At 34.8% G+C, this 21,716-nt stretch overlaps 1 protein-coding gene and 1 long non-coding RNA gene across 2 annotated transcripts in view; one reads left to right on the top strand and one right to left on the bottom strand.

Annotated features, from left to right (window-relative positions):
- jeb (jelly belly) overlaps positions 1–21,716 on the top strand; it is a 131,816-nt gene that overhangs the window by 40,484 nt on the left and 69,616 nt on the right. The window lies entirely within an intron of this gene.
- LOC135849411 (uncharacterized) overlaps positions 2,850–21,716 on the bottom strand; it is a 97,168-nt gene continuing 78,301 nt past the window's right edge. The window contains exons 7-8 of the long non-coding RNA XR_010559529.1: positions 9,310–9,409; positions 2,850–3,735 (exon numbers count right to left, since the gene is read on the bottom strand). This is a non-coding gene — a long non-coding RNA (uncharacterized LOC135849411). The remainder of the gene's footprint in view (positions 3,736–9,309; positions 9,410–21,716) is intronic.

Here is a 21,716-nt window from a genome sequence, read left to right as displayed (position 1 = left end):
AAATGTAAAAAATTAAAAATAAAAATTACTCGCAAAATTAAATAGCCTGAAACAAAACCACAAATGAAAAATAAGATTAAAAGTTACCTCTTACCTACATGATTTGAAACACAAAAATTAGTTACGTATAAAACAGAAATTTAAGAGCAAAAATAAAGTTATAGGTAGGTAAAGGTACTCACAAACTAGAATATTCTGAAAAAAAACACAAATTAAAACAAGTAACAGAAAAATTGGTACAATACGTAATAAATTACTACCAAATTTATAAGCTAAAATAAAGCTTTATGAATACTCACAAAATTAAATAGACTGAAACAAAATCACAAAATGTATAAACATCACAAAAGATATGCTTTGAAACCAAAAAAAAAAATACCTATAGTCATAACACACGAATTTAAGAAATGAAATGAAACTATACGCACTCACAAAATTAAATAGGTAGGTACTTAGGTAGGCATGTACTTACTCTGAAACCAAAGTACTAATTTTAAAACGCAATGAAAGTTATGCCATCTGAAAATACAAAAACTAGTCAATTATGAAATATATGTACTTGAATACCTATTCTGAAAACAAAAACACAAATTAAAACAAGTAACAGAAAAATGTATCATTAGATAGAAATTCAATGCTATACTTACAATATTGTAAGCTGAAACAAAAATACAATTAAGCGCAAAAATAAAGTTATAGGTAGGTATTAGGTACTTACCAGAATATTCTGAAAAAAGAAACACAAATTAAAACAAGTAAGAGAAAAGTTGCTACCGTATGTAATACTACCCTATTTGTAAGCTAAAATGAAGCTTTACCAACAAACCTGAATACCCATTCTGAGAACAAAAAACACAAATTAAATCAAGTAACAGAAAAATTTATGAAACATGAACTTCAAGTCAGAAACGAAGACATACTCACGAACTTGAATATTCTGAGAACTAAAACACAAATTAAAACATATGAAGCTAAAATAAAGCTATAGGTACCTACCTACTAACAAAATTAAATAAGCTGAAATAAAACACACAAAAAATTAAAAACAACATAGGTAAAAAATATGATTTCAAACAACAAATATCAATAAAACAAATTTTAAGAAATAAAAATACGACTGTGTACTCACAAAATTAAATACTCTGAAACAAAAATACAAATCAAACACATCAAATTAACGATCTGAAACATAAAAATTAGTTAATACTCAAGATACCGAAATTTAAAAGCAAAAATACAGTTATGGGTGGTACCTACTTTCAATATTCTGAAAATGAAAAAACAAATCGGAATAAATAACAGAAAAACTCGTTATAAAATAAAAATTAAAAGCTAAACTAAAGCTACCAGTACTCACAAAATTGAATAGCCTGAAACAAAACTACAAATAAAAAACAGAACAAAAGAGATGATTTAAAACAGAAAAAGTAGTGAAAAATCAATTTTACATACTTGAATCGCGGAATTACCTAAACAAATTAAAAACAGAATAAACTTTATAAAAATGTTCATCATCAGAAAACACAACATTTAGTTACCTACACATAAATTTAAAAACAAAAATCAAGTTATACTCACAAAATTGAATACTACGAAAAAAAATACACAAATTAAAACAACTAACAGAAAAAAACACGTTATACTTACAAACTTGAATACTCTGAAAAAAAAAACACAAATTAAAACAACAAACAGATTAATTGTCAAAATTAGACAGGCTGAAACAAAAACAAAAATGAGAAACTTAGCCGAAAAAAATACTTACAAACTTCAATACTCTGAAAAAAAACACAAATTAAAACTAGAAACAGAAAAATTGTCAAAATTAGATAAGCCGAAACGAAAATAGAAATGAGATCACGTAAAAGAACATAATTGCAACGTTAAAAAAAACTTACTATGTCACACAACACCCGAACTTGAATGACCTATATAAAAAATAATAATAATGAAACATACCAACATACCTAATTATAAGTAAACATGACTACCTGCTTACACAACACAGATTTTATAAACTAAAAAATAAATGATACATTACTTGCAAGTTACAAAATTAAATAACCTGAATCAAAAATACAAAACATAAAACAAAAAATAAGTAAAACATGAGCCGAAATACATATAAAAGTATCACATTAAAAACACACCTAATAATATGTACATTGTAGAATGTGAAAAAAAAACTTACTATGTATGTTACACTACACCCAAACTCAAATGACCTAAAATCAAAAGAAATGAAAAATAAAACATAGCAAAACAATTAAAACAGGATAACCAGCTCACATAACACAAATCTCATGAACTAAAAAATAAATGATCAAGTTATACATTACTCGCAAAATTAAATGACCTAAAATCAAAATCAAAAAAAGTGAAACAGACAAAATTAAACATTTTTATAGCAATTAACAAATTTTATGTGTAACTTATTCACTTACCTCATAAGTCATAATTATTATACCTACTTACGCATGTAAATGTGAAGAATTAGATGAACAGATAGTAGAAAAATAAAACAAAATCCACACCAAAGTCAAATTCGAAACACTAATCACTAGTACATGATCACATTTTCAAAAGAAATAAATCAATTAAGTGAAAAAGAGAATGCACCACAAAAATCAAAAATGGAAATCACTTCACAAAAATCTCAAATAACATTGAAATGTTGAAAAAAAAATTATATGCATCAAAAATTCATAAGATATACTTAAGTGGTGGGGACGTCGTTTACTATTACATGGCGACTAGCTCGTTTTTATAGCTCTTTTTAGCAAATATCTTCTTTTTTTTTCAAATTTTCAATCGAAAAAAATAAGATAACCATCATAATGAAACTCGTTACTCTAAAATAGTATAATATCAATGTTGACCAATTGATATTATTCAGCTGGATGAAAACAGAAAAACTCACTTTTTGACCAATTAACATTTAGGATTTCAAAACTCCGCTTGGAAGATGTCTAAAATCAAGCGTACTTGATACAGCCAGTCGCCAAGCATACCTATTACCTACCTACTTAAAATATACCCCAAGCAGCAAAAATCTAGATGTTCAATGCACTAGGGCACTCGTCAAAAAATTAAATTTAGAGACCAATTGCAGCATCGATAAGGGACTGTGCGTTCTCCCAGATCCGCTTGATCAATTGGTTTACTTACAATCGAGAATTTATTCATCCATAATATACTCTTATTATTCAATAAATAATCTAAAAAACTTTATATATTTTTGTGCCAATTGCAGCATCGATACAAGAAAGTAAATTTTTCCTGATCCGCTTGATCAATCGGTATTATTCCATTTGATAAAAAATTCGCAATTCATCTAGATATACGAATGTGGGTAAATAAAAAAGCATGACGAAAAACCTACACCATAATGGCCAAAGAGAAATAACGACGTCTCACCACCACCCCATCACCAAACTACTCAAACATGGCTTTTGAAACACTTACCCCGGCTTTTGAAGAGCGATAGTAATGTTGTTAGCGAACAACATTTTACGAAAAAAAAAAATGAAAAAAAAAGTCACGCGCGAACTAATTACTAAACGGAATCGAAATATCAAGTACAGACCGCGATTCTTAACATTATTAACTCGACGATTGCAGTTCTACAGGTCACATCTTGAAATAATAATTATGAATTCCGATCGTCGAATGAAATGGAAACTCAACAGATGAACATGCAAAGTTTTCATTGAGTAGTCTTGAAATTACGAGTATCTGAAAAACATCAAAATGCAAAAATTTTTATTAGTTTATGGTGAACGGTTCTGAGAATTTTAAAAAGGCCACGATCAAAAATAAAATTCGATTTCAAGTGGTGTTAAAAAAATTGGGATTTTATAAAATATTCAGAACGTTGGGACATGTGCTTGTGTATTATTATCATCGTTGTGTTTTTTTTTCAAATACAAATCTAACATTGGCTTTATTTTTTCCCTCTTCGAGATTCAAATATGTTTAGAAAAGTCATAAAAAAAGGTAATTTACATTTTTACAAAGTACTATGTATCTAGTGATTGATGGGACATTCTGTACCTGAACTCGATTCACCCAAACCGAATCCAAAAACTTCATACATCGTTCAAAAAAATCCTCTCCAAACGTGGTGCAAAAAATCCTAAAACTAAAATGAAACTTACGTTTCAAAAAACCTAATCATTCCACACTGAAAAAAGCTCGACAAAAAAATGAACCCTGAAAAAAAAAACCGTAACGAGTCCGTAATGAAATTACAACCCATCTACGCGATACTTTCTCGAAGAATAAAATTAAAATGCGACAATAACGTCATTGCCGAGTACTGCTTTTAAAATGCAAATTTCCAAGCATCGTGCACTCGACGACGACGCCAAGTAACCAAATATGCTATTCAGCTTTCAAGTTTCGATAAAACGTTACTTACTTGTCGACGATTAAACGCGCATCGCGTATTTATACATATATAATTAATGGTTATCGTAGTAAAATACCTATAATGGAGGTAATTTTCAACTCGCTATGATATATCGACCGAATGAACAGAAACTTAACGCTTTAGACATTAACGATTTCATTAGGCTCTTGTTTTTGAACGCGCGTTTAGTTTCAATCTAGTATATACGTCGCGTTATCTCACGGATTTATTATTACCGGATTTGATATTTAATAAACGAATGACGCGACTCTCTTATACAATATTAAATCCTAATCTACCGGTATGGTTTTTGGTATAATTACACACACGTAGGGAATTCAGGATACGTGACAAAATGAAAAAACCTCTTAAATTGTTCCCTCAGTTCATTTGGGTGAATTAACACTTCAGGTCTCGCTTCTTTATAATATTGTATTCTGTTCGTATGGTCTCACCCTATCAGCACATATGCCTTTACCAAGAACCATAAAAAAATCTCTGACTGCTAGAGATGGAGGGGGGGGGGGGGTTAAAACGTCGAAACTTTCTACAACTATAAGACGTACAATCAAAAATCGAAAAATGCTTTTTGGCACTCGAAATTTAGAGTGATGTACTTTTCTATGCTTTTCTGATTCAACTTTATCCAGTTCAAAACATTTTTTGCCATTGTTGGGATATTAAAATGCGAGAAAAGAGACTTGGAAATTTTGTGTACGAGTTCCACTCCCACCCAAAAATTTCAAGTTGGGTTTTTCCTTCGATTTAAGGAAAATCAGGATAAAAATCAAAAAAAGCATCCAAAAATATGTACATCATCGAGCAAAATTTCAATTTCAAAATCACCCCAAATATTTCAACAAAAAGATTCCTCAAATCAAAAAAAGAAAAAGAAAAGAAAAAACTATTATTTTCTCAACTTTTTAAAAAAATTTAATAAATAAAGGTCCGATGACTATTGCCAACGCAAATCGCGAATGAATCCAGCCACATGAAGCGTAAAATGGGCAGATCAGGTAGTATAGGTACTTAAAAAAGGATATCCACCGATATACGTATACGGCATAGACGAAAGCGAAACATGGGTAATAAAATTTTCAGCAAAGGAACAGTTATTCGTCTGGTCTTGCGTTGTTTCAGCAAGACAGAAAAACATCCGTCACCGCGAACCTGGCTCCACCCGCGCCGCGCCGCGCGCCGCGCACAACATTCATTTCGAACACGGCCACGGTCGGGCCAGTGCCAGTATTTACAAAACGTATTTTCATTATTGCCTTTTCTACAACCGATCGACCTTATTTTGCCGGCTTTTGTTTTCCTTACCCTTTTTCTACACCCTCTCTTCCGAGCCAAATCTTATTATTTTTGGTTTCGTTCGTTTTAAAATCTGTTCCGATCGAAAGTATAACTAAAATATTTACCCATCTTTTCCTCTACTTGAAACACATCCGTAAGTATAAAGGTATTCCCCCATTTGTAGCGATTGGTCCGATATTTTTTCTTCCATTTTTTTTTTAAATGGGTATAGTTGACCGTAGAGAGAGAAGAGAGGAAATTAAAAAGCGGAACGAATCGTACGTTTTCATATTTAATACTACCGACAATACTTTTAAACTGAGTAAATCTTTCCCGAAGCTTTAAATAACGTGATGTAGAATTTCTTTCATCGCAATTTGCAAACATACGTGCTTGACTCGTACAATGACATACTCGTAGGTATGTAAATAATTACATAACGTAACCATTGCTCGCCAATAAGTAGCAACAAAATATCACTACTGAAATGTATGCACTCCAGCGAAGAGAAAACGTGTGAAACATAGTTCATTCAAGCTCTTTCCCTGCCACCAATCGCCATCCCAGCAAACTAGGAGGGACGTTGCGACCGCGACGTGACGACGTCGTCGTGCGGAACGAAGAATACGTGTTAATAAAATTGCCTATTTGTTTCGCCGTAAATACGAGTACACTCGCGAATGGAAGTGGAACTGGATAAATACCTACAATCTACATATGTAAAAATAGAATCGTCATTTTTAGTACGCGATTTGACTGAACTAGTTCTCACCTGCCGGGTCTCAAGAAAAAAATGTCTCCAACCATATTAGTCCGACGTATGACAATAGGAGTAATTGCAGCCCCCCCCCCGCTGATCCTCCGGGACAACTTTTTTCTTGAAGGGGACATCCTATAGAACATTTTAAAGCAAACTTGCCATAAAAAGTTGGCCATACTTACAAAATGGCGGTCATTTTGACTGACTACCAGGTAAGCCGAAATCGCAGATTTTGCGTTTCAACAGAGGACTTGCACGAAATTTTTCAAACCTTACACAGGTAGATCGAAAGATCATGCAAAAATTCATCACCTGTCAAATTTTCAAGTGCTAAAGTGGGTTTTTCGATTTTTGGTGAATTTTTGAAAATCGAATTTAGGACAAAAATGAGGGAAAAAAATCAAAATTTTACCAAATTAACCAAGAAAGCTGAAATTTGTGATATACCCTATTTTCGACATGGCAAATCGATCGGAAGCGGTTTCAACCTGTTTTGAGCAGTTCTGGAGCCTCTAGCAGATTTTTGAAACTCGAAATTCCCACAAAATTCGATCAAATTGAAGTTGTAAAGCTGAAATTTATTTTAAAAACTATATTCAATACGCTACGAAGCACTGCAGGTGAAATTCAAGTCGTTTAGGAGCCTCCAGCAACTTTTTGAAAATTCCTGGAGCCTCCAGTAGATTTTTGAAAATTGAAATTTCCCCAACATTTCATCAAACGGGGATAGAAAGTCAAAATTTACTCTGTACTCCAATTTTAACACCCCTGAAGACGACTTCAGATGGGTTCAACTTATTTGGGAGCCTCCAGCGACTTTTTGAAAACTACTGGAGTCCCACCAGATTTTCGAAGCTTTAAATTTTCACAAAATTTCATCAAATGGAGATGGAAATTTGAAATTTACTCTACACTCCAATTTGAACACCCACTAAAGACGACTTCAGGTGGGTTCAAGTCATTTTAGAGCCTCCAGCGAATTTTTTTAAAATTACCGGAGTCTCCAGTAGATTTTTGAAACTTGAAATTTCCCCAAAATTTCATCAAACTGAGATGGAGAGTCGAATTTCATTCTGCAAAATAATTTCAACACGATACGAAGTTGACTGCTGGTGGATTTCAAGTCGTTTTGGAGCCTCCAGCGACTTTTTGATAAAATTGATATTTCCGAAAAGTAGCTGGAAGCTTTGAAAATTACTGGAGCCTCCAGTAGATTTTTGAAACTTGAAATTCCCGCAACATAATTTATCAAATGAAGTTGGCAAGCTGAAATTTACTTACAAGACTACATGGTCGTTTCAAATGGTTTTGAAGCTTCCAGCTACTTTTCGGAAATATCAATTTTATCAAAAAGTTGCTGGAGGCTCCTAAACGACTTGAATTTCACCTGCAGTGCTTCGTAGCGTATTGAATATAGTTTTTAAAATAAATTTCAGCTTTACAACTCCAATTTGATCGAATTTTGTGGGAATTTCGAGTTTCAAAAATCTGCTGGAGGCTCCAAAACTGCTCAAAACGGGTTGAAACCGTTTCCAATCGATTTGGCATGTCGAAAATAGGGTATATCCCAAATTTCAGCTTTCCTGGTCAATTTGGTAAAATTTTGATTTTTTCCCTCATTTTTGGCCTGAATTGGATTTTCAAAAATTCACCAAAAATCGAACAACGCACTTTAGCACTTGAAAATTTGACAGGTGATGAATTTTTGCATGATCTTTCGATCTACCTGTGTAAGGTTTGAAAAATTTCGTGCAAGTCCTCTGTTGAAACGCAAAATCTGCGATTTCGGCTGACCTGTCAATCAAAATGGCCGCCATTTTGTAAGTAAGGCCAACTTTTTTTGGGCAAGTTTGCTTTAAAATGTTCCTTAGGATGTCCCCTTTACGAAAAAAGTTATCCCGGAGGATCGAGGGGGGGGGTGCAATTACTCCTATTGTCATATGCCGGACTATATTGGTTGAAATAAGTCGTGGCAGGAAGCCCCCTCCCCCCAATTCTCAAAATGTACAAAAATAAGAAATCCGAAAAACTAAAATTTTTCCATTTTTTACCCTCTAATCCTTAAATTTGGCCCACTTTCACTACAATTACGGTTAAATATTTTTGATACCTCTACATGATGAAAAAGTGCAAGAGCTTGTTCCTTCCTCAGAAAATGAAAAAAATGAATATTTTCACCTTTTTTTAAAAATTTGAATCCTCGAATTTGCTTTATACTCGTATTTATCAGAATATCACTATTTGATGTTTTTGATATGCACTCCTCCCCCACCGCCACCCCCACCACCTTCGTAATTGATCTGTTTGGCGTTAATTGCCAATAGTCATAATGAAAATTAAACATCAAACAAGTACCAAGGCTTTTTCTTGAAGAGAGATCATCAGAAAAAACACTAAAAGGAGATAATTTTTTTTTTTAAATTGATTTTTTGCAACTTCGGAGATTTTTATGTAGGTAGTCAACGCTGTTGAGGGGATTGTGGGAAGGCTTTTCTTGAAAAAAAAATATCATTCTGTAGATGAAAATTTTAAAAATAATTTGCATTAGGGGGTTACGTAGAACAATTCTGGTGCAGAGATGAGATATTTCCAAACAGGGTTTTCCGATTGGGGGGATGGGGGCCAATATAGTTTGAAAGTCTCGGGGAATTTTTTTCTTAAAAAGGGTATTATTTGTGAAAAATGAGACTCGAGGTAACAACTTTGAGGAGGGAGAGGTATTCGGTAAATGCAAAAAAAATAATTTTTTCCTATCCAAACATCGAAAAAACGAGTCAAATGTTTTGCCATCGTTTCGTAAGAAATCTTATTCCAGGTATTTTTCAAAAATAAATAAACTTACATGCGACGAATTCAGACTTCAGACCGTTGCAATCCGCACACGAATCTTTGAAGATATTCGTAATCCACCAATAAAAAGCCGCGACTTGAAAACATTTCATCTGCAAAAAAAGAAAAAAAAATACACAACGTGAAAAAAAATCGTCTTTACGATTAAAGCTTTTTCAGAGTTGGTCGCAAAGTGAATATAAAAGCTACAAAAATAACACGTGAAATAAAATACCCCAGTAATTTCAAAATAATAAACACCTTAACGCAGACATCAAAGAAGGAGCTCGCGGTAAAAGAGAAAAGGGGAAAAGGTATAAAACTTGGTTTAAAAAAAAAAACATTCGTTCTCTAATTTTACTTTATTTGAATATTTTTTTGTCATCTCGACCTTATACCGTATCACACACTAAAACGTGGAATAACATTCGCGTCGAAAATACGGTATTAATTTTTCATAAAACCTCAGCTCGACGAATTCGTTGCTAACGATAAAATACAGCGAAGAATTCTTTTTTTTAACCGAGCGCATTTTTCTTTCATGTATTAAATTTTTTTATTCGTTTTCGTAGCCAGAGGCAAAAGTATACGACTGGATTGTTTTATACAATCGCGCGTTAATTAAAGCGGCGACTTCGAGATCAAAGAGGTCAAATTTTCGCTTATAGTTTTTCATCAATTTTCAACAGTGTTTTTTTCCCCAGGTATTTACGTCATTTATTCGTCTGATTACTAACATTCAATTTTTCTGCACAGAATTTTCGGTTTAATAAATTCGTAGCAGATGCGGGTAAAATTGAAAAAAGCTTATTGCCCCTGACACCACTATACCGACCCTCTCCATCACAGCAGTATCATGTTCGATGCATTTGCTTTGGTTATTTAGTTGGGTTGGGTTGGAGTTTTCAAGACGAATGGATATTTATTACATCAATATTAAATGAGTTCCATTAGGAAGCAAGTGAGAAACTTTTTCCAGCGCCAGAAAATGGAAAAAGCATTAACAGGGTGGCCACTAATTCGTGAAAGGGTCATTTTAACTCAATAAGCCCCTTTTTCGGTTTAGATCCTCCGCTTTTGCGCAAGACTCTTTCGTAGTTTCTTAAATTTAAATGCAGGCGAACACGCACTCGTGCATCTGAAATTTGAGCTGACGAGAAAAAGCCCCCAAAACTTCAAATTCTTCGAATGACGAATCACCCAAGACGGGGATTTTCAGAAATGATCTCGCCAATTTTCAAAAAAAAAAAAAAAAAGAGAGAGAAAGAAAGTCGAGCCTTATAAGTAGATACCCACACCTACCAACGTACTCGTACTTCATTTTAATGTAGTAATTTTAAATAAAAACATGATCCTTGTAAAAACCACATGGTACTCTTATCATCGTTCGCATATTATCAAGTATTATTTTTAAAAATTTCCACCACTCGGTTTTCAACTTTCGACGCCATTCCGTGTAATTTAACCAATTATTGTAACTTTCCGCCCGCATAGTTCTTATTTAGCAAAAGGAACACGTGCGTGTTTTTCTCTCTTAATCAAATTTACTTTCTTCTTTCAAGTGAATTATCACCAAACTGAAGACTGAAAAGCGTTCGCAATGAGTTTAGTGTAGGCAGTTTGGTTTTTACGAAATATACATAGTTGGGCCTAAAATGTCTGTCGCGCGTTGCAAAATCTTCGCCTCGAACAACTCGTTTAATTATACAGAATGCGAGTTAATCCGAGTAGGTAGGTAGGTAGATAAAATATGAAAGATTCGCGATGTAAAATGTGAAAAGAAAAATGATCATTAAGTGTAATTTATAACAAATGAAGCGAAGTTTTCTCAAATGAAAAGCATAGAAGAGAAAAAAGTGTAGGCTAGAATGGAATGCGGGTAAACAAACGACGACGGTAACTTTTTCTACTTGTACTCGTATTATCTACTGGCGAGGAGGCGATGACAATTTAAATGGTAATATATGACGGCTCTTCGTCTTTGTTCAACATTGCGAAGGCAAACTCGTCATTTTACCGGTATTAATATTAATGTACGTGGTTGATGTTGATACAACATCACGATGGATCGCAAAAAAGGTGGTGTGTGGCGGAAAAAAGTTAGCCAAGTTACACATTTTATGCTATACAAGTTGATAGGTATTAATCCTTTGAGACTCGAGAAGAATCTTACGGATGAAAATTGAAACATTTTTTTAAAATTGAAGTTTGCTCAAAATATAATTTTGAAATTTGAGGAAATGCTCAAAATTTTACGAGAAGTTTCTCTGGGTAATACCAACATATTCTAAAATGACATTTTCAGTAAACATCAATTTTTAAAAAAAATCTGCTCAACGAAGTTCTACTCCTTTCTATATAGTACCTAATGAAATGTTTCAATTTTCATCCATCAAATTCTTCTCGGTTCTCAAAGAGTTGAAGAGTTGAACACTAAACTAGTAGAAAGTATACCGTATCGTATTCGATGATACCTCTATAAGGATGCAATTTAGGCAGTTTATCTTTAATGGGTTTGAAAATCTCGTGAATTAACTATAGGTAAATTAAACGAGACAATGCGCATTGACTTTGAATTTCCATTACTTGTACAAGTAGGTAATAATGTTTGGTCGTCGTATACCTTTACCTACCTAGCTTTCGCAATGAAAGTCAATACTCAAATGCCACAAGTCTTCGGGTGGTACGCGTATCTTATCGAAAGTACTCGTAAGTGTAGACGTAGTCGACTCCGGTAGAGCAAACTTTATCGTCGAATACACGCAGACCTACGTAAAATCGACTCGAATCTTTAATTACGGATATTTTAAGTGGTCGCCAACGTGCTGGCGAAACTGGCGGAAGTTTGCGGCTCGTTAAACAAAAAAGCCTTCGCTTTCGGCTAATTTGTTTTGCTGGCTTAATGGGTCCAGTTTTGAAATTACTTCGACTTGGTTCGCTCTCTTTTACTTCGGTTTGCGAAAATGACCGTTTTCTCGAAATTTCATTTTTATTATCGTACTCGTAGGTACACCTCCTCACCTCTATGTATTTACCAACGCTAACGCTAACGCTGGCTTTGGCTTATGTCGAGCTTGTGCTTGTCCTTATGCTGTGTATAAGCCGAAAGCTCAGTCAGTTTAGGCTTCTGTTTTCTTCTACAACGGGGATTTCACCTCCGAGCTGTCAAATTGTCGACAATTATTATAGCTAGGTAAAGGTATCTGCCCAGTTTACGGATGAAATAAAGAAACCGTTAGACTGGAGAGAAATTTTTTCACCACAAATATGTACGTATCTATGTATTAGGTATGTTTCTGTTTCCACGAAACAGCATGCTTTTTATCACCACAGCTTGGCAATTCATCTTGTTACCAAAATATGACATTTTGCTCGTATTTGATTAGGGCAGTACTTGTGCTAAAAAGCGAGAATTGTAGACAATTACAGCAAAAACCTGGAAATAATGGTATGTACCTAGGTGTAGGGCTACATTATAATTATATTGGCAAAAAATACGATTTTTCTGCAAAAAACGACAATCTTTAGTTATTTTTCTACAAAAGCGAAAATTGTTGTCAGTTTTTTAAAAAAGTAGAATTTTTGAAAATTGTGATCAAAAAACGAGATATTGACAATTTTAGCGAAATGCAAGTTTTTTTTGGTAATAATGCTAGATATAGGCCTATGTGTGCATTGGGAGAACAACCGAAATTTTTTCGCAATTATTGTAAATTTTGCAACCTCTTTGTTCTGCTAAAAAAAATGAGATTTTTGGGTAATTTTTTTTTTTTAAATGTACGCTTTATATCAGCAATTTTGCAAAAAAGCCAGAGTTTTTGTGATTTCTTGGCAAAAAGCAAGAATTTGACAATTTAACCCAAAAGCAGAACTTCCTAACAAATTACTGCGAAAAAATTATACTTCATCCTAATTTCTGCCAAACAAGCGAAACTTTTGGAGAACTTTGGAAAAAAATTGAGCCTTCATGAAATTTTCCAAGACAAAGATAATCTCTACTGCCATTTTTCTAAAAAGCGAAAATTTCTGATAAGTTTTGGAAAAGCGAGAATTTTTGACAAGTTTTGTCACAAAAATGATATTTTAGGACAGTTTTTGAGAAAAAAAGTAAAATTTTTTGAAGTTTTTGGCAAAAACGAAAAATTTGTCAATTTTCAATTTTTGGACAAACGAGAATTTTTGACAAAGTTCTGTCAAACAAAAGAAATTTTGAGTAGTTTTTCGAAAACAAATGTGAGACTTTTTTTAGTAGGTAGCAAAAAAGAGAAAAATTGTATAAAAAAACAAAGCTTCAAAAATTTTAACAAAAAATACTTTTTTAAAAAATGATATTTCGTCGCGATTTATGCTAAAAAAAACGAGCATTTTTTTGCAATTTTTTGAGTTAATAAAACAGGGTGTTCGACAAAACTCCCACACAAAAAATTATGACTTTTTCATGACCTATTTTTCACTTCTTTACCACATAAAAATACCCCCCCCCCCCCCCACCAAAAAAACAACTTGAAACTGCGAGGAAATTTTTTTCAATTTGTAGGCAAGTAGGTATTTCAGTTTTTCAAAGTATTCTGATTTTTTGAACAAATCTTTTATTTTATTTTTTTTCATTTTATGGGCTTTTAAAAAAATTTTGAAGTGGTTTTCGAGCAAAATTCATGACTTTTTTATGACTTTCGCGATTTTCATGACCGTTAGACACCCTGTAAAAAATTAGACTTTTTGGGTGATTTTTGGCAACAAAGCGATACTCTTATTTTGGGTAATTTTTTGCAAAAAAAACATACAATTTTTAGCAAGAAACGAGATTTTTGGCAATTTTGACAAAAAGCGAGTTTTTTTTTTTGCTTTCTTTGGCCGAAAGCGAGACTTATTAGACAACTTTAGCAAATCCATGAAGTCCGATGATTAAACAAAAATGTGCCTATAGACTTGGCAAACGTTGGCACATGGCCATAGCCACAGGTTGGAACATCTTGCCTTGCCTGCACTCTGACTCTGAAGCACCCTCTGTAACGCGTTAAATGTTTTTGCATAAAAAAAAAACCTTTAAATGTTCTTTCAAGTGACTTGTTGTTGGGCGTGTTTCAGTGCTTCAGGAAATTTTTCTAAGCGAATCGAAAGGTTAATTTAGCGTAAAACTTTTGTAACGCGCAGGTGACACGATGCACGTTTGGAAAAAATCTCAATTTTCAAACGTTATAGAAAATTAAACGGCGAACGCGACGTTAAATATCGAACGCATTATAGGTATAATTCCAAGTGTAGCTTAATTACTACCTTGGTACCTATACTATAGCTAGCTAAGCTAACTACCAGTCTGTATATACTCGTATTGTATGGTGTGGTGTGGTTGATAACGTGGCGTATATTAATTATTACACAGGTAGATGGAGGTGCACAGTACACAAACACACACACAGTCTACCATACGGTAACGCTTTCAATTCCATTAAGGAAACTTTATGGTGCAGTGCGCCGGGTCATAAGTAAGCAACAAGCATATACGAAGCTCAGCTACATGATATGGGCATGGGCACGCTTTTGGCATCGTATATACCTTCGGCCCTTCGTTTTGTTAATGAACTTCATTAGAAATTTCAATAAAATATGAATATACGTTCAGGCATACTCGTACTCGTACGTTAACTTATACCTATACTAAAAGCTGCGTATTCAATCTACACATCATAATAAAACTTTTCGATTGTATTATCAGCATCGAAAATAGTGCTAATATACCGATGGCTGGCGGCACGATGCGGTGGTGTGGTGTTATGGTATTTCGCCTTTATACAGAAATTAGCCCCAGTCAAGGTCAGCCGCGAAATGTTCTCTGCAGCGCTAGCTGTTGCTCCCTCTCAACTCGTGTTTTGATGGCCTTTTTTTCTACACCGACACCGACATCGATACCCCTGCACCCCTCGCGCCACACCGCCGTTTCGCTTCCCTCAAGATTCGTTAATTAATTAGAATCGCTGCGAGTTCATTCAAAAGTTGTATTGTAATGTCGAAGAAGTTTTCTCATTAAATACCCTTCTAGGTTGCGAATAACTAGCTTAAGAATGTTGTTGCAGATTTGTTCCGTCTTTGATGAGCTCGTAACATAACCGTTGTACCGCCTCCCGGCCTTACGAGTAGGTACTTCTACCGCCGTTCATGCTTGATTTTACAACCTTTAACCGCGATCGCGAAAATAGATAACGTGTTAATTTATTTTTACGATTTTACCCAGCGTACAGTGCTGGGTATTCTTGCCGTTGCCGAGAGTTTAAAATTCCATTTTTGTCGTTACTTTTATGACGGTTTTTGCGCATCATCGAGCCAAGCGTTCAAATGTAAGAACCGTGATGGTTTCAGGCATCGATTTTCATACATACCGGAATTACTCGATACTCGTCGTATGTGCCTCTACCTAGTACCTATCTACCATGTATGTGTAATTGTATAGTACACATACATGCTTTGAATTGCTCTATTAAGAAGGGCAAGGGAGGTATACTCTTGAAACTTTTTCAGATTTTTATGAAATTCATTCGAATGATGTATCAGTTGAGAATGAGCAGGGGAACTGGAGAAGCAAGCAGCCTCCAAATATTATAAGGCTACTTCTAAAAAAAAAAAAACCAAGAGTTTTTCAGTTAGACTAACGAAGAAAGATTTTGAAACAGTCCCCCCCCCCCACCACCACTACCACCACCACAATTTCAACGAAATTACTCGTAAGCGAGATCGAAAGAGTTACTCACTCGAGTTCATTTCTGACTCTTTCAGAGCAGTCTAAAATTTCTTGAAAATCAGAAAACTATTCAACGGTTTCAGAGTGATCTGAAATATCTTTGGTCAAATTTTGTTACTTTTCAATCGTTTTCAGTAGGTAGGTTTAAACTGATCAGAACACGTTCCACAAACAGCGTAGCCCTATGTTTTCGGAACATAGCTTCATTATTCAACAACGTGTCTCGAGCTCTCAACACAACAAATCGAGTGGTCGATGAAACATAATATTTTACACTTTGTAAAAACTTACTATGGCAGAGAATATTGGATAAAATAGTTAAGGTTGTTCGTCAATCAATATACCTTCTTATACATAACCTATCTACGTATTTTGTACGACACTATATAAGGATATCTGAGCTATTAGCAATTCTAAATCGCGCATATAACACACTATTATCCCCGTCTGGCTTCTCACCGCAGCACAATACGGTATCACTTTTTTCCCAAATAATAAAGGATTTCCATAAATTTTATACGAACTACCAGCTATACCATCATCGTCACACAGCTACTCACACAAGCACACGTGCTAGTAAACATACCCATACATAATACATACGTGTATACCATTATACTCGTACACACTACACAGACACACACCCAGCACCCTGGAATACATATTAACGAACGTATTTTTAATACATGTAGGCCATAATGTACATACAGCATACACCAATAAACTGGTAAACAAAGCGGTGAGTAAACAAATTATACACCTATATACTTGTAGAAGCTCTAAGCGATCCGACTATACCGAGAATCCAGTAGGTACTTCAAATTCTCAACCATTGTTGTTGCCGTTGCATCGGTCACCTAAAATCAAATACTAACGTAACGCGCGTAAAAACAGCAATTTAATCGAAAAATATGTACCCATTGCACAATGTTGACCATGTGTGAGTATTTCGAGCTTCGTTATCTCGAGCAAATTCGATCGTCCCACATGTATTGACCACGTGCACAAGATTTACAAACAAACGAGCAAAATATAAGGCAATACAAAGTGCCTTTCTTCCTATGTGTAGTGTGTACACTGTAGGTACAATATACATTCTACGAGCATGTACGTGGACGCGGGTCTTTTGCAAAATATGTATCGAATGTTATCGAACAAAACATGAAAATACCCATACTACGTAGACATAGTCGTACCTTTACCTACATTGACAAAAAAAACCGCACAAGTTGAATAAGTTTCTTCTCTCTTCGGCGTCCACGACGACATAATGATATTTTTTATATCCACCACTTAATGCAGATTAATCTTAAATGTTTGGTAATCAATCATCGAAACATCAGATATTTCATAGGCTACCTACGACGTTTACTTTGCATGCACGATTCAAAAATACACTACACGGTTGAAAATACGTTCACACGCCATACAGGCTACTACGTACGTATGTATATCGACGATTGTATCAAGTTCCATCAATTTTCTAAAAGAAGATACATATTAGGTACAAAAAATTTGCTCAAATACCTATAGTCAAAAGGTTTCTAGTAACTTCAATCACATCTGCTGCAATTTTCACCAAGTTTCAGTGACAGAAAAATTCTACATACATCAGCCACCAAAAAATTTATTCTACGATAGGTATCACCATGAAAAAATTCAATTCGTTCGAAATCATCATCACCATCATCATCATGATTGAACTTTGATCCGGTGGGCTGTTCAGCCCATCTGGGAAACTGTAGAAGAATTGCTGGCCAATGTATCATCAAGTTTCTTCTTCGGTCTTCCTCTGCACCTCCTGCCAGTTGGAGTGTATTCTTTGACTTTTTGAGGGGACCGTTCATCAGGCATTCTGTCAAAGTGTTTTCGCCACTTCTTTCTGTAATCTTTCACTCGTCTAATGATTGGCTCTGCTCCTAGCTCCTTCAGGATGTCTTTGTTCCTTTTCCTATCTCATCTAGTATATCCTGCTGTGGCTCGCATGAATCTCATTTCCGCTGCAGTTACTCTGCTTTTTATATCCTTTTTCATTGTCCATGTTTCACTTCCATACAGCAGCAGCATCGGTCTTGCTAGTGTATTGTAGATTCTTATTCGAGTTTTGGCTCTGACTTTTCTTGGAGGTATGGCTCAGTTTATTGCTCCGCTTACTCTCAGGAATTTACTGATCTTAAGTTGTGCGTCAACTTCTCCTTCATATGATAGCTCACATCAGAGATATTTAAAGCTTTTAACTAATTGTTCCACTGGCAGTCCATTTACAATGATTTTACTGCATATTGGCTCTTTCTCCTCGAAGGCCATCACCTTTGTTTTTGACGACGAGATTCTCATTCCCTACTTATCAGCTACTTTCTGAAGGTTGTACATCGCTCTCTGCAAGTCATCTTCATTGTCAGCAAAGACCACCGGATCATCAGCAAACAGCAGGGTATTGACATGGGTGTTGTTGATGTCTAGCCCTTTTGGTTTGGTTTTCAGCCATTCTTTAATCATGTCATCAAAGTAGATGCTGAAGAGACTACGTGACATTGGGCATCCCTGTCTTACTCCTCTTCCTATCTTCTTTGCTTCTGACACGTTTCCTGATTTTACTCTTATTATATTATTATTATCCGTGTATATTTCTTCAATTAGGCGTACTATTTGTTCATTCACTTCAATTTTCCTCAGGATTTCAAACAACTTCTTCCTTCGTACTCGATCATACGCCTTCTCCAGATCAACAAAGCACATATGGGACTCTAGGTTATATTTTTGTCTCTTCTCCATCAGCAGCTTTGTTGTGTATACCCCATCGATACATGATCTCCCCTTTCAAAATCCATTTTGGCATTCCAATATTATTGGCTTCGCATGGCTCTCGATTCTTCTCTCTAGCATGTTTGCAAGTACATATTTTGTAAGCAGCATTTAGTAGGCTAATTCCACGGTAGTTTTCTGGGTCATTTCCGTCTCCTTTTTTGAAAATGGGTATTACAATTGCAGTACGGAAGTTTTCAGGTATGGTCACACCTGACAGTATTTTATTGTAGAATGTTAGCAGTCTCTTCTTAATGGTTATTGTGGCGGTCTTGAATAAGTCTGTTGGTAACTTATCACTGCCTGGGACTTTTCCATTTCTGGAGCTTTTCAAGGCTCCATCTAGCTCTTCCCAAGAGAATGGCTCATACTTGTTTTCTTCCTCATGGTTTGCCGCTTCAATTTCATTGTCGGGATCACTCCATAGGTTCACGTAGTATTTGACCATTTTTTCACAGTCTGGTGGGGCAATGTTGGCTCTGTGTACCTCATCTTCCGATATTCTGTGGTTTTGTCTACTTGATCTTTTTCCTAGTGCCTCCTCTGCTGCTCTCTGTACAATAGTTTTCAGGCATGCCCACTCCTTTTCTACATCCTCTTCTATCACAAAGAAATTCCAATTCATCATTAAAAATTCAATTTTAAATTGCCTTGAAAAAATTATGCTAAATCATCAAAAAAATTTACTACTTAATTGAAATCAGTCATTTTATGTCAGCAGAAAAATTCATGTCTGACTTTCTCCAAAAAAAAAGTACGTGTTACCAAAAATGTGACAAAAAGTAAGAAAAACATTTTGTGTATAGAAAAAAAATGACCAAAAATACCCAGAATATTCATTTGCAATCATCTGATTAAAAAACAAGACTTTTTGATAGATAATTTTCGACAACCAAATATTTTGCAATTTTTGACAAACAGCAAAATTTCGACCATTTAGCAAAAAAATGAGACTTTTGAACAATTTTTGAAAAACAGTGATACTTTTTGGAATTTTTGAATAAAAAAAAACAAAAATTTTCATCCATTAGTACATAGTTTTGTTAAAAATCAAGAATTTTTGTCTGGCAAACGCCAAAACTTGAAGGCAATTTTCGCAAAAATCATAATTTTTTTAAAATTTTGCCAAAAAATGTTACTGTTTTCAAATTCTATCAAACAGACTGCAGGTTTGTTGGACAACTTTGGAAAAAAAGTAGCCTTTTGGAATTTTCTGCAAAGAAACCGGCAATGTTCAGCCATTTCTCTAAAAAGTTTTGACTTTCAAGGAAAGAAAATTTTTAGGATTTTTTGATAATTTTGGCCAAAAATGATTTTCTTTTCTTAAATTCGGTCAAAAAAGCGAAACTTTTGCATAAATTTTGGGAAAAATCAGCGAGATTTTTTGGAATTTTTTGCATGCAGCAATTTTTAACCACCTCGCTAAAAAGCAATTTTTTTTTTAATTTCTGAACAAGCTAGAATTCTTGTCAATTTTTGGCACATGGCAATACTTGTTAATAATTGATTTAAAAAAATGATATTTTGTTGGAATTCATGTTGGAAAAGCGATAGTTTCGGCAATTTTTCGGGGAAAAATACCTACTCTAGTAATTAAAAACACCCAAAAAAAAAAATCTTTTTACCATTTTGCAAAAAAGCGAGAATTTTTGTCGATTCAAACAAAATTACATTCCTCATACCTAGACCAATATAGTGTGCTACGAACACTAAAAAACTCATCTTCTTTCAATATTCAAGAACAGTGACAATTTGCAACTCAATTCGGCATCATAGGAATCATTCCCTCGATTCAAAACCTTTTCAACACCTGTAGTACGTTGCCGGAATTCGATCAAGCTAGAGCTACGTAAGCAAGAATGAAAGTAATTACCACCCTGAAGCGTAGTATTACAATCGATAATGACGTTATGTCGTCGTTCGATCGCAGAAAGAAAAATACAAGGCTGTATACGTATTTCTAATTCGAATCAGCGCCAAACAGGTAGAAGGTAGAGGTACTCGTAGATAACAAGTCGTGACGTATAATACGACGAGTATAATATGATCGCCACAACAGTTGAAATTTTCCATTCGCCTTGAACCGTTATAAAATAACGACAGTTTTACAGCATTTGGAAAAGCAGGTAACAAAACATCGTAGGTAACTTTTCGCCCGGTAATCGACCTTCGAACTAGCCCCACCTATCACCTATATGGTACTGAAACGGTAGCAAATCATCCCGCTGAAAACGTATAAAATTAAACGTTTCAGCGAGCAATTCGATTCGATCTAATTAACAAAACTGCACAATCTGTCTACGCATCATCCAACAGGTTACCCTTTTAATTATTAAGATTACACTTGTTCCACTTCCCACAGCATTTAACCCAAAGACGCTACGTTGCGCCGCGCCGCAGCCGTTCTACGTCTCTTATCCGAATAAAATTTACAACTTGTAACTCGCACGAATTATTCAACGCCACCGAGCTCTCTGCTCTTTCACGATCGTTCGTACATTCTTCCTATAGTAAGGCCAGTAGGGGTGCGGTGCGAGGCTCTTTAAAGATTACCTACCGAGCCGAAGCTGTTGCTTTGCTGTGTGTATTTCGTTGCCTAAATTAATACAAATTCTCCATTATTGTCACTAATCTTGCCAAACTACGAGTACAAAAATGCTTTTGATTTGTATACATATACAAGGACTTCACGAGTATATTCGTTGCTTCATACTACGAGTACATACGACCATACTACGTCATCGATCGTCACAAAGTCTCGGTTTCAGTACAATATTGTCACACTTCAACTTTTCATACACAACAGGTAATCGCCTCGAGAATTTTTTCTAATTCGGTCAACTTTATCAACACGCTACGCTACGCTAGGCTATGCCATC

The sequence above is a fragment of the Planococcus citri genome, chromosome 5 (assembly GCF_950023065.1).
Source record: "Planococcus citri chromosome 5, ihPlaCitr1.1, whole genome shotgun sequence".
Classification (NCBI taxonomy): domain Eukaryota; kingdom Metazoa; phylum Arthropoda; class Insecta; order Hemiptera; family Pseudococcidae; genus Planococcus; species Planococcus citri.
The sequence above is the reverse complement of the archived record's forward strand: the minus strand, read 5'-3'. Positions and strand labels throughout refer to the sequence as shown.